General features: G+C 43.0%; 1 long non-coding RNA gene and 1 pseudogene across 1 annotated transcript; both read left to right on the top strand.

Annotated features, from left to right (window-relative positions):
• Positions 1–262: 262 nt before the first annotated feature.
• On the top strand, positions 263–3,342 carry Gm46798. The gene is made up of 2 exons (XR_001783802.1): positions 263–831; positions 3,145–3,342. It is a non-coding gene; the product is annotated as a predicted gene, 46798 (long non-coding RNA).
• Gm9791 (predicted pseudogene 9791) lies at positions 6,635–7,374 on the top strand (annotated as a pseudogene).

The raw sequence follows: 12,818 nt of genomic DNA, 5'->3' as shown, positions 1-12,818 counted from the left end.
ATGAACTCTGGGAACCATTCTCACTCAGAGCATCACATATGCCATTGCAGTTAGTTCTCTCCCTACCCCACCCCAACTCACGGTGCATCTTAAGATGGAAACTCTCAGCTACTGCTCCAGCATCATACCTGCCTGCTACCATGTTCTCCTTTATGATGGTCATAGACTCATGCTCTGAAATATAAGCCCCCAGTAAACTCCTTTGTCTATAAGTTGCCTTGTTCATGGTGTCTTACCGTAGCAATAAAAAAGTAACTAAGACAGCTCTGTAGATGGAGTCTGTCTTAGGGTTTCATTGCTGTGAAGAGACACCGTGACCATGGCAACTCTAGTAAATGAGAACATTTAGTTTGGGCTGGCTTACAGTTTCAGAGGATTAATATGTTATCATCATGGTGGGAAGCATGGCAGCATCCAGGCAGACATGGTGCTAAAAAAAGAGCTGAGAGCTTTACATTTTAGAGGCTGAATTTTGAAGAGACTGGATGTGTTTCTACACTAAGCATAGCTTGAACATTTAAGACCTCAAAAGCCGCACCTTCACGGTGACACACTTCCTATAACAAGGCCTCCAATAAAGCCATACCTCCATAAGTGCCACTACCTATGGCCCACGAATTAAAAAACACGAATCTCTGGGAACCATACCTATTCAAGTCACCACAGAGTTATACATTTAAATTTGGCGAAGTCTATTTGTTTTTTTGACAGATCTGGCCAAGTTGCTCAGGTTGGCCTCCAACTGAAGCTTCTTTGACCTCCCTAGATGCTTGAATCACAGGCATATGCCCTGCACCAGTGACAATGGTCACTTTCTATCATCTTCAAAAGGTATTCAGTATTAAAATGAGAAAAGCTACAAAACAGGACATGCATTTAAAGTGTATGTGTGGGGGAGGTGTGTGGGGGTGCTTACATATGTATATGTATGTATTTGTGTGTGTGTGTGTGTATATATATATATATATATATACATATATATATGTTTATGTAGCTGGGAATTAATATTTCTAAATATTGACAGAATATACACTATGGTTGACAAACATGTTTTAAAATTTTTGTCCTGTCTAAATTTTTGCATTGAACATATGTAGTTACCAGAAGATAAGAAAATTTCATTTTTGGGCTGGAGAGATGGCTCAGTGGTTAAGAGCTCCGACTGCTCTTCCGAAGGTCCTGAATTCAAATCCCAGCAACCACATGGTGGCTCACAACCATCTGTAATGAGATCTGATGCCCTCTTCTGGTACATCTGAAGACAGCTATAGTGTACTTACATATAATAATAAATAAATTTTCAAATTCTGTATCAGGGAAAATTTGGCAGCCACTAGAGATAAAGTTACAGAAAACATTTTTGCTGGATGGGAGTGTAACTCAGTCAATAGCACAGAGCCCTGGGTTCAATCCCTAGGACCACACAAATTAGGCATAATATCACATGACTTTAATGCCAACAGTCTGGAGAGAGAGTCAGGCAGGGGTGTCAGAAGTTCAATGTTATCTTGGTTACACGACAAGTTTGAAGCCAGTCTAGGCTCCATCAAACTCTGTCTCTGAACAAAGAGAGAAGCAAAAAGAGTGGTCACAGGGGAGAGAGGCATATTTTAACTCATACAATAAAATTCCAGCCACTGAACTATATAAAACAGACCAGCAAAAGCTATACGTGGAGTCGGTTAGCATAGATAGTATATTCAACAACTGAAAATGTGCTGTAGTGACTTCTACAGGGTGAGTGTGTAACTCAGTGGTAGAACACTCAACTAGTCTTGGTTTCATCCCTGCACCAAGGGGCGTGGGAGCTTGGACCCAAATGTTAACTGTGGTCTATAGAGCAGTGCCATTATAATTAGTTTTTCTTTGTGCTTTCTTATGTACTCCAAGTTTTCTACACTAAAGAATAGCACTAAATAAATAAATAAATAAATAAATATCAGCCCCATTAATTTTTAATTGCATATTAAACTGAACTCACAGTGGAATTTTAGTTAAGTAAAAATTGTAGGTGGCACCACGGCTTTGCCCTGTACTGGACCACACAGACAAGCTGACAATCAAATTGGAATCACCCACACTGAAGTTCCATGTCCTCAAACCAAAGCTAAGTTGTTGACTGACTCATCCAGAAGCCAAGCGGCCACCCTCTACAGTACTCCAGAGCCTGGAAGGGGGATGTCTCTTTCAGTTGTGACCTTTCATCTTCATGAAAGGAAGCCTGGAATAATCTGATGCCCGTTTGTCATTTGTTTGTTCATTTGGCTGATTTTGTTTTCATCCTCTGTCCCCATCATGGGAGGGAAATGACAGAAATGACAGATCTTCTATTTGTGCTTTGTTTCTGCTCTCTCCACACCTTCTCTGTCTATAAGACAGAGAAGACAGCTCGTTTGCTCAGCTCATCAAACAGCATTTAATGTAATTTACAGAACGAAGTAATGGCTCCCAATCCTAAAATCAATAAAGGGGAACTGAAGACTACATTCCATTGGTAAAGTGCTTGCCATGCAATCAGGAGGACATGAGTTCAGATCCTGGCACTGGTATAAAAGCTGAGCATGGCCCTCAATACCTGTAGTTCCAGCACTGGGAATCAGACACAAAAAGGATGCCTTGGGCTTGCTGCTCAGTCAGCAAAGACCAACCAGGAACCTGCAGGTTCAGTGTGAGTCTCAAAAACTAAAGTGGGGCAGGCAGCAAGATGGCTCAGTGAAAGCACTTGCTGCCAAAGCCTGAAGACTGGAGTTTGATCCCTTGAAAACTCAGGGGAAGGACTGGCCCCTGAAATCTGTCCTGTGTCCTTTCCATGTGTGCTGTGGCACTTGTGAGCCTCCACCATATATCATACACACACAGTAATAAGAAAATAAGTGGGGGATATTTGAAGAAGAAACCAGATGTCGACTCAAAGATGTCTGTCATTCACAAAGATGGTGGTGGTGGTGGTGGTGGGTGATTGATGATTATATGATGATGACAATGGTAATGATGACGATGATGATGATGATAATGGTGGTGGTGATGGTGGTGGTGGTGACGATACAACCCAACTTTAAACTATCTGTGGTCATTTTTCTCTGTTTGTGTGTGAACCTAGGGTTACAATAAACAGGTACTTTTTTTCTTTCTTTCCTTTCTTAGGGTAGAGACACAATGGAGTCCTCAACTCCGCACAAAACCTCCCTTTTAGAGACTGGGTTTCTTTTACTGCATAGCCCAGACTGGCTTCCAACTTGTGATGCTCCTGCCCTAGCACCAAGTGCAATCTACTACCATGCCCAGGTCATTTTCCTTTGCTGCCTATGCACACAGCTCAATAAACACAATGCTAGGTTTTGACCAGCTTTGTGACAGAATTTTTACTTTAGGTTGTCTTAATGAAAAGGTATTTTGAAATGTTACAGAAGATGGGGGAAATTGCATTCCTCACTTCCGCAAACATAAAAAGGATATACTACCCACCACCTTGATTTTAAATCTTCCCAAAGTGGTACACTTGAAAATAAATTAAACTTGTCTAATTGAGACTACACTGTTTTTTCCTCAAGAAATCAAAATTTGAGATGTCTAAAATAACTCTTGAGTTTTCAAAAAAAAATCTCCTGGAACAAGTTGTGCCAAATCTTGCAAAAAGCTACTCAGTGGCTGGAGAAGCATAATTTAAAACAGGCACTTCAACCAGACCAACCCCCTGACCTTCAGAATGGAGGGAAAGGGCCCTAGAGACTAATTGCGTAAACACTGTCCACCCTGTGATTTGGTGAGCTTCTGGGTTGGTGACCAGTGAGTGCTGAGTGTCAGGAGCATGCCGTGCCCACTTACCAGGCCACCTGTCCTTTTTCTCATTTGGACTACGTGTGACTATTATTAGCATCAGTCCTCAAAGGCCTGATTATTTAACACCGAAGCCGAAATTGGCTTGACAAATGCACAAACTTCCTTTACCGTTTCCATCAAAATCTATTCCAAAATCAGGCTTGACTTGTTCACAGTTTTAATCTCACAGAGGCAGAGTAATCTCTGAGTTTGTGACTAGCCTAGTCTATACAGCAAGTTCCAGGCCAGACAGGGCTACATAGGGAGACCCTGTCTCAAATTTTAAAATAATATAATATAGCTGTCCAGGGGCCATGAACAAACTGAGTTTACCTGAAAGGGGGACTGGAAATGAAAAAGAGAAGGGGGGTGTGTGTGGGAGTGGGGGAGTGCAGTGTGGTGGGGGTTTTAAGAGAAGAATGAAGTTGAGACAAGGCTCCAAGTTTAAAATTCAGCACTGCGTTTATAAAGGGCAAGCCCACAGACCCCACCCTTTGGTTTCAGCTGGATTGTTTTGCAAAGCAAGGTCAGTGGGCAGTCTATTCTTTTAAGTTCCCGTAGGAACTTGCACGTGCAAGTAAGGCAGGTGACTCTACCAAGGTTGATAATATCCTTTGTGGCAAGCGCTCACTGTCTGTTTAGCCTGTTCAAGGCTGGGAAGGCCATAAAATAAAATAAAATATTTTCTAGCAAGGACAAAGAAGATAATCATGAATACTGAGCAAGGAGACACAGGCCTATAGTACCCCTGAGGGAGACACAGGCCTATAGTACCCCTGAGGGAGACACAGGCCTATAGTACCCCTGAGGGCTGGGTCCAGTGTACTCAAGAACACCCAAATCTGCAGGTATCCCAGTACCTCACAAAAAAGAAGGGGGTATTTACATGTAATCCATATACACTATCCTTTATATAATTTTTATTACGTTTATTTTTGTTGGGGGGGGGGCAGGTGCAGCATATAGGACTTTTGTAGGGGTCAATTCTCTTCATCTACCATGTGAGGGGATCAGACTCAGGCGGTCAGTCTTGGCGACTGTTGTCAGGGATCCACCAGAGAAAACTACTCAGATGCAGGTTTGAGCCAATAAAAAAAAAAAAAAAATCTTTATTAGCCAGTTGGTGACTAGCCTGGGAACTATGGAAGCCAAAAGGCAAGGTTAGCACATTTAGAGACCATCTCAGAACTATGGACTTTGTTTTCGTTTCAGCAGGTGGGGTAGTCTACTACATGCTGAGTTTTATGGCCTGAATGGTATTTCCATCATGGAGTAAGTCAGTTGTTCTAAGGTCTTGGGGCCTCCTCAGGTCTGGGGAGCTGTTACAGGGACAAGCAGCAGTAGCTGCTGAGCCATCAAAAGCCCTGTGTTACGGGCAGCCAATCATCTCTGAGGAGTGTGAAGTAACCAATGCCATAGAAATGCTATGCAAATAAGGAGTTGTTCCAATATCTTGCTTAGCGAATATTGACAAGAAAGTTTCTGCAGATCCCAGTTCTGACAGTTATTTTTGAACTGAGTTTGATTGAAACCACATGGAATCCATAGATACAGAGTGCCAGGTATATGTGTAATCATTTTTTATAATAATTCTTGGGATTAAGTTCAGAATCTTGCACATGTTAACACACAATCTTACTGAAGTAGAAAAAGGTACAAAAGGCCAACTATTGGATGTTGATTTATTAATCTCTTTAGTTACTTAAAATACTGTTTCTACTGCCTATTCGTCAAGCCTGACTTCACCTGCTACCTGGAACAGAATGACCTGAAGAAATAGCTGAGACAATGGGCTGTTGCCCTTAGCAACCTGCTGGCTGCCCTGTGAGCTTTTGTAAATTCTTGCTTGCTTGCCCTCCCCACCTTGTGGTTTTAGAGTACTGAATGGGAATATAAACTAGCCTGGGGAGGAAGCCTTTCAGGAGCTGTCCTGGCTTCCACCCACCCGATGACATCTCCTCACTTCCACTCTCATTGGTGTCACAGTGCTTATTCCAGAAAGAGTCCTGCAACATCACTACTGTCTGGGGGAGATTTTACCCTTTCAAATCATGTCTGCCACTGAAAGTCCCACCTCGTGCCTTGGTTTTACACCACAGCTTAGCACCCAGAAGCCACTGCTCAAGACTGGGTACCTAACTAAATATTTTAAACTTCTCACTAGGAGAAAACTTTCCATGCGCATAATCAAAAGATGGTATGGCAATAAAAATAAACCATATGAAAGAAAAATGGCTGGTACTTTAATAAAATGTACTATTATTGCTGGGTACCTATACATGATGTTTGGTGAGTGTGCACAACAGAAGGCAACTTTGTGAAGTTTGTTCCTCTCTTGTACCTTTATGTAGGTCCCAGGAGCAAGCTCAGCTCAACAGCCATCATTGAGTCATCTTGTTGGCCCAAATGGCTATTTCTTTAATACTTGCTTTTATTATATAATTTTTTGTATGTGGGTATTTTGCCTGAATGTATGCTTGTGCACCACATGCATGCTTGGTATCCACAGAGGCTGAAAGACAGTGTGGGGTCTCCTGAGACTGGAATTACAGATGGTTGTGAGCCAACACGTACATGCTGGGAATTGAACCCACGCCCAACGGAAGAGCAATCAGTGCTCTTAATGGCTGAGAAAAACAATGACATTGTACAAATGGCCATCTCCAAGTAGCTCACACTTCTGATAGACCAAGTTACACTCTGCTCAATGATATCTTTGATCTTAGTACTTGATCTTGGGAACAAAGATCTCTTCCAAATCATAATATGCAAAAAATATTCTCATAGAAAATTGGAGGAGGAGATCTTTTCTTGCAGTCGAAGAGCAGCAGCTGGAGGAGTAGGACGTGTCGCCAGGTCAGCCATGTCATCTGAGCCTCCTCCACCGCCGCTGCAGCCCCCCACGCATCAGACTTCTGTAGGGCTATTGGATACTCCTCGCACCCGGGATCGCTCTCCATCCCCCCTGCGGGGCAATGTGGTCCCTAGCCCTCTGCCTACCCGCCGGACAAGGACCTTCTCAGCGACAGTGCGGGCTTCGCAGGGCCCCGTCTACAAAGGAGTCTGTAAATGCTTCTGCCGGTCCAAGGGCCACGGCTTCATCACCCCAGGTGATGGTGGTCCTGACATCTTCCTGCACATCTCTGATGTGGAAGGGGAGTATGTTCCGGTGGAAGGCGACGAAGTCACCTATAAGATGTGCTCTATCCCGCCCAAGAACGAGAAGCTGCAGGCTGTAGAGGTGGTCATCACCCACCTGGCACCAGGGACCAAGCATGAGACCTGGTCTGGGCACGTCATCAGCAACTAGGGACCTGCAAGAACCCCTTCTCCTGGGCTTGAGGGAGACTTTGGGGGAAGGAGGAGCAGGGCCATCCTGGATAGAACATTCTACCATACAAGATGGGGCCTCAAGGCGGGCGTGGCCCCTCTCAAGCATTTCCTGGAGGGAAGGAGTTTCGGGCAGGCAAGGGGTGCTCTCAGCCACCAGTGCAGCCTCCAGCCATTGCAACAAGCTCTCACTGTCTGAAAAGCATTAAAAGCATTTGAAAAGGAAAAAAAAAAAAAAAAGAAAATTGGAGGAGGGGCCTAAGTAACAGAAAATCCACAATAATGACCAATAAACATATTTAAAAGGCCCATCTAAACCTTCAACAGATGAAACACATATGAGACCATCACTCCAACTCTACTTCCTCCCTTTCTGATTGATAAAACTTATAAAAAGCTGTATTGACACACAAATGAATACTTTTGCTGAACATCTCTGACGATGTATTTCAATTGTTCTTGCTATTTAAACCATTAATGCAACTTGTAAGCGTTTACCTGACATATGTACTCAGTATGTTTATGAGTTTTCTTGGTAAGAATGACCTTGCAGTCACAATAAGAGGGGGAGCATGGGAGAGGGAAAGAGAGGGAAGGAGAGAGTGAGGGAGAGAGGCAAGGAGCAAACAGCCTAACCCTAGCAGAGAAGAAATTGAAGCTTATCCCAGAGGTGCATATGGCAAAATGCAGTGTTCACATGTGTGGCATTGGCAAAGAGTAGAGGAAAACATACTATGTTTACAAAATAAACAAGTTTATTAATTTAATTGAATGATACACCCCAGTTAAAAGGAAAGAAACAGAGCCACAGCTGAACAGGCACTGGGATGTGTCACAGAGCGCTACAGAGCTGCTCAGGGCACTTCACAGTTTTGAGATAAACAGTGACACCTAGATTATACAAACGGCCATCTCATCTCAAGGCAGCTCACACTCCGATATCAGATCAAGCTTTGCTCTGTTCAAAGATTTCATAGTTTTGCTAGCATAGAGTTTTTAGTCCTTGAGGTGACAAAAGTCACAAGCCAGTGTGGGACAGGAAGTAAAGAGGGTGTGGTCTTTCTCATTAGAGCCTTACTAATATCTGCAAACCCCCTCAAACCTTTGTGACATTCTTCTGGTGTGGAGCTTGTTACATACAAGAGCCTGGTGCAGAAGAGGAATCAGAGGGGCAATCTGCCAATCAGAGTGTAAAGGATCGATCTCCCGTGGTTGAGAGTCCATGAAACATAGCTTTAGTCAGCGAGCCTTTCTTTAGAGTCCCTATTTGTTTATCCACCAATTTATTTTCTGACTTCTAAAAAGCCCTTAGACCACAACCAAGGCACACAGTACACTGTGCATGGGTGCTGCCAACCTTATTCGTTTACTTATTTGTCCTTCCTCCCTCTCTCCATCCCTCCCTCCTTTCTTTCTATTTATCAAAAATGTTTCCAGCATCCCAGGCTGGCCTTGAACTCTCCTCGAAGCGGAAGATGACCTTGAATTTCTGGTCCTCCTGCCTTTACCGCCTTAGTGTAGTGCTGAGGGCCATTAAACACCAACAAGCCAGGTTTTGTTTATTTTTAGAGATTTATCTATTTATTGTGTATATGTGTCTGCCTGAATGTTTGTTGTGTGCTTACAGGCACCCTCTGAGGCTAGAAGAAGGCATTGGATCCCCTGGAACTGGAGTTACAGGCAGCTATGGGTGGCCTCATGCGAAAGTTGGAAACTGAACCTGGGTCTTCTACAAGGACAGCAAGCCTTCAGGGCAGCAACTGCTTTTAACCAAGGAGGCATCTCTCTAGCGCACCCCGCGCACCCCCCCCCCCCCAGTTTATATGGCATAGGGAAGAACACAGAGCTCGCACATGCTAGGTAGGCACTCTACCAACTGAGTTCCTGCCTCAGACTTGTTTGATTGCGCTTAGACAGCATCTTATATTATTATCCAAGCTGGTCTCAAATTCACCACATAGCTAAAGCTGATGTTGAATTTCTGATTCTCCCACCTCTACGTCCCAAACCCTGTGCTTACAGATGCGAACCAACAAGCCTGGCTTTGAAAACAGATGATCTTACCATCTTTCTGATCCGGAAGCTGCGGTCAACCTTTCAAAAAGTCACTTATACTCACATTGCTCTGAGTATATTTCAGCATTTACATGGAAAATATGGATCACTCTTTTCTAGAGTTCTTGAATTTTGTTAGTTATTTTATCAAATAATAGTTTAAACAGTATTTTTATCATTATTATTTTTTATTTTTTTAAATTAATTTTTTTACACTCCATATTCCATTCCCTGACCCACCCTCCGACCGCTCCACATCCCATACCTCCTCCCCACCCACCCCGTCTACATGTGGATGCCCCTACCCTACCACCGCACCTGACCTCTAAATTCCCTGGGGTCTCCAGACTCTTGAGGGTTAGGTGCATCTTCTCTGAAAGAACACAGAGCCCGAAGTCCTCTACCGTATGTGTGTTAGGGGCCTCAAATTAGCTGGTGTATGCAGTCTGTTTGGTGGTCCAGTGTTTGAGAGATCTCAGGGGTCCAGATTAATTGAGACTGCTGGTCCTCCTACAGGATCACCCTTCTCCTCAGCTTCTCACAGCTTTTCCCTAATTCAACAACAGGGGTCAGCTGCTTCTGTCCATTGGTTGGGTGCAAATATCTGCATCTGACTCTTTCAGCTGCTTGTTGGGTCTTTCGGAGGGCAGTCATGCTAGGTCCCTTTTTGTGACTGCTTCATAGCTCAGTAATAGTGTCAGGCCTTGGGACCTCCCATTGAGCTGGATCCCACTTTGGGCCTGTCATTGGACCTTCTTTTCCTCAGGGTCCTCTCCATTTCCATCCCTGTAATTCTTTCAGACAGGAACAATTATGGGTCATAGATGTGATTGTGAGATGGCAACCCCATCCCTCACTTGATGTCCTGTCCTGTCTTCCTGCTGGAGGTGGGCTCTATAAGTTCCCTCTCCTTACTGTTGGGCACTTCTAAGGTGCCTCCCTTTGAGTCCTGAGAGTCTCCTATTTCCCAGGTCTCTGGTGCATTCTGGATAGTGCCCCACCCCCAACCTCCCATTTCCTGAGGTTGCCTGTTTCCATTCTTTCTGTTGGCCCTCAGGGCTTCAGTCCTTTTCCCTCACCCAATACCAGATCAGGTTTTCCTCTCCCCCCACCAACCCCCATCCACTTTCCCTCCCAGGTCCCTCCCTCCCTCTCTACTTGTGATTACTTTCTTCTCTCTCCCAAGTGGGACTGAGGCATCCTCACTTGGGCACTTCAGCTTGTTGACCTTTTTGAGTTCTGTGGACTGTATCTTGGGTATTCTGTACTTTTTTTTTTCCTTTTCCTTTTCCTTTTCCTTTTCCTTTTCCTTTTCTCTTTCTCTTCTTCCTTCCTTCCTTCCTTCCTTCCTTCCTTTCTTTCTTTCTTTCTTTCTTTCTTTCTTTTTTTCTTTTTTGACTAATATCCACTCATTAGTGAGTACATACCATGCATGTCCTTTCGGGTCTGAGTTACCTCTCTCAGGATGATATTCTCTAGTTCCATCCATTTGCCTGCAAAACTCAGGATGTCCTCGTTCTTAATAGGTGAAGGTTGCCAATTTGTCTTATTGACTATGTGCTTTGCATTACAGAAGCTTTCCAGTTTCATGAGGTCTCATTTATCAATTCTTGATCTTAGAGCGTGAGCCATGTTCTGTTTAAGAAATTTCTACCTCTGCCAATGAGTTCAGGCTCTTTACTACTTTCTCTTCTATTAGATTCAGTGTATCTGGTTTTATGTTGAGGTCCTTGATCCACTTGGACTTGAGCTTTGTACAAGATGACAAATATGGGTCTATTTTCATTCTTCTACATACAGACAGCCAGTTAGATCAGCACCATTTATTGAGAAGCTTTCTCTTTTCCATTGTACATTTTTAGTCTCTTTGTCAAAGATCAAATATTCTTCTATAGATAATATTTTATTGTAGAATAACTTTAAAATGTATAGAAAAGCTGAGTAGCATAGGATTCCTTGTATATCCTACTTCTAGTTCAACATAATGTTAACAGATTGATTACCATGGCACAGTTGTCAAAGCAAGAAATCTAGTGAATATTAAATTCTAGACTTTACTAAAGTGTTTCTAGTCCAACCCCTAGACATTTTTTTTCCTCTCTCCCTCCCTCCCTTTCCTGTTCTAGGATCTGGTCATGTGTCACTGTCTCCTCTGACCTACAACAGTTGTGTTCATATTTTGTGCATGTATGTAGGGGTTTTCGTTTGTTTGTTCCTTTTTGAGAGGAGATTTCGCTGCATAGCTCAGGCTTTGTGAACGTTCTCTGAAACCTAGGATAGCCTCAGACTTGCAACCTGCTGCCGATAACTCCCAACTGATAGGATTACAGCCGTGTAACCTCCAGCTCTTCCCAAAGTTTTCATGACCTTGACCGATTTCAGAGTGTTGCACAATGTCCTTCAACTCCATTTTATTTAATGGTTTTCTCCTGACTGGACTGAAACTGTGCTCTGGAGTAAAGACTGCCCAGCAGGGAGGTGCATGTTTCACCACATTCACCCACAGATGAAGGTTGCAGGTGGGAGAGAGAGGAGGACAGATGGAGAGGAGGAAGCCACCATAAACCAGAACTGCATGGTGAGGAGTTTATTCCCAGCTATAAAGTCCCTTGCTACTTGCTGGTTTCCAAACCTCCAGTCCCACCTTACACCCTCCACTGCCCAATCACAGGCTCTCACCTTTTATTGGGGAGAAGGCTCACATGGCATCACTTGAGGATGTGAGCATCTGCTCCTCTGGGCAACCACATCTTAAGGAACCAGTTTTAGGTATAGGATACAAGGAACTTCAGACTCACCCACTACATTTATTATTATGAGGTCAGGCACAGTGGTATGGTACCTTTAACCAGCATTCAAGAGGCAGAGGAAGGCAGATCTCTGTGAGTTCCAGAGCCACATAACATAAGATCCTGTATTAATTTTAAAAAGGAAAGAAAGAAAAGACTCTGCAATTTTTACAATTATTTATAACATTTTCAATATATCATTCTATTACTGCTTATTTAAAAGGAGAGAGCCATCACTATGTCCCAGTAGCACCTAGGCCAACATTTACTGAACACTTACATCAATCCCTTATTATTGCAAAGTACTTGAGTTTACTCCTTGTTGTCTTATTTCAGGTATTAAAATATTCAGAATGATCCCGTGAATTAACTTTATGATCCAATAATAATTCAGAATTCAACGGTTTCAAAAAGCAGGAAATACTAATAATGATTTCAATTAAATGAGTCTCATGCTTAATATGATTCTAACAGTAAAAGGTTTCCAGAGCTTAGTCATAATTAAAGGCTGACTGAGAGAACACAGCAGCTATCTATATGGTTTCATCGAACCCTCTCATTACCTCTTTAACATAGACGTTATTATGCTATATTTTGCAACTCAACAAAGGTATATAGCAAATAAAGAGTCAAATCAGTATTCATCTCAATCTTTCCGATTCCAAAGTTCATGCTCTTAACTGTGACATGACAGCATCTTTGTGTAATTACAGTTAATTAAGGGGGAACATGAATAAGAGTTAGAGGGGAGGTACTATTTAAGAAGGAATGAAGAGGAAGTTAGTGAAGTACAAAAATGGGCTTGGGGTGTTGCTTAGCTAATAA

Source organism: Mus musculus, chromosome 3, assembly GCF_000001635.26.
Source record: "Mus musculus strain C57BL/6J chromosome 3, GRCm38.p6 C57BL/6J".
Taxonomy (NCBI): domain Eukaryota; kingdom Metazoa; phylum Chordata; class Mammalia; order Rodentia; family Muridae; genus Mus; species Mus musculus.
This window is presented reverse-complemented; position numbering and strand designations above follow the sequence as displayed.